General features: G+C 39.9%; 1 non-coding gene across 1 annotated transcript; it reads left to right on the top strand.

Annotated features, from left to right (window-relative positions):
• Positions 1-736: 736 nt before the first annotated feature.
• On the top strand, positions 737-925 carry LOC138153376 (U2 spliceosomal RNA). Its single transcript, XR_011166357.1, has one exon. It is a non-coding gene; the product is annotated as a U2 spliceosomal RNA (small nuclear RNA).
• The last annotated feature ends 642 nt before the right edge of the window (positions 926-1,567 follow it).

Raw genomic sequence — 1,567 nt, 5'->3', positions numbered from 1 at the left:
CTGAAAGTGATAATGGGGAGCAAAAAGATTTTGGCCAGTGAATTAGGGGGTATGAGAGAAAGTGTAGCCAGTACTGGACAGGTTAGCAAGGGAGGAAATATTATTAGGAGGCATCCAGGTCTCAGTGAGTATCAGAAGGTGGAAGGAGTGAGAAAGAGGTTTAAGATGAAAGTAGGTTGGGTAATTATGGAATAGGCATTTCAGAATGCACAGTGAAAGGAGTAGGAAGAGCTAGAGTGGGGCATTTGGTGGGGGAGAGATTGATGATAGTAAGGGAGTGAATAGTTGGGTTTGGAGGAATGGTTTATATAACAGTTGTGAGGATGAGTTTCAGAATTACTGCAATGGGGAGGTTATAAGGGTATGTGCTAACCATTAATGAGTAAGCCCAGGCAGGGTAGCACTCCAGATACCAAAACCCAGCTAGCACAAACTTTGGATTTAGGATCTCAAGATCTCTGACTCACAAGATGCTTCCATGTCTGGACACCTCCATTTTATGATCAATGTCCAGTCACCTGACAACAGACAAAGAAACACAAAGCATAAAAAGCAGCTAGAAGATCAGGCTCAAGATTGCCCAGATAAGTCATAGTATTGTAGCTGTGACATGGGAACAGTCAACATTCTATGAGAAGAGAGGTGGAGGAAAGGGTACCATGTGTTTAAAAAAAAATCTTTAAAAAGACAGTTATTCTTCAGTAAAAAAAAAATATCCAAGCATTTTAGTGGATTGTAAGATTCTCAGTCTTTTGGCTAAGATCAAGTGTAGTATATGTTTTTATCAGTTTAATATCTCTATGTCCTCTATTTGAAAGAGATATCTAGGTGGGACAGGGGATAGAGTACTGAACCTAGAGTCAGGAAGATTTCATCTTCCTGAACTCAAATCTGGTCTCAGACATTTATTAGATGTCTAACCCTAAGCAAGTCACTTAACCCTATTTGCCTCCGTTTCCTCATCCATAAAATGACCTGGAGAAGGAAATGTCAAACCACTCCAGTATCTTTGCCAAGAAAACTCCAAATGGGGACATGGAAAGCCATTATACAACTGAAACGACTGAACAACAACAAAATCTGAAGATGATTAAACAGTGTGATATATCAGCCAAAAAGCCCATATGGTTTTATTCTACAATAATAGGAACTACTTCCTGGAAGAAGGTAGGTGATGATTCTTCTGTAGTCTGCCTGTGTCAGATGCCATCTGGGTATTGTTTTCAGTTCTAGGCATCATGATTTTAAAAGGACATGGATAAACTGGACAGTTATCTAGAATACGGTATGTAGGGTGGTGAAGAGCCTTGAATTCATGGCAGACAGATGAGGACAGGTGGGAGAACTTGAAGATATTTAGCCTGGAAGAGAGAAGACTCAGGGCAGAATATTGAAGCATTTGTGGGAATGCATTGTGGAAGAGGGATTATACTCATTTTACCACAGAAAATAGAATCAGGAATAATCCATGGACATCTCAAAGGGACAAATTTAGGCTTGATATCAGGAGAAATAAAATAACAAACTTCCTGATAATTAAAGGGTCCTCTGGTGGTAGTGGATTCCC

This window comes from Petaurus breviceps, unplaced genomic scaffold, assembly GCF_028583685.1.
Source record: "Petaurus breviceps papuanus isolate PSGF00001 unplaced genomic scaffold, PetGlider_PUasm1.0 90977, whole genome shotgun sequence".
NCBI classification, from domain to species: Eukaryota; Metazoa; Chordata; class Mammalia; order Diprotodontia; family Petauridae; genus Petaurus; species Petaurus breviceps.
This window is presented reverse-complemented; position numbering and strand designations above follow the sequence as displayed.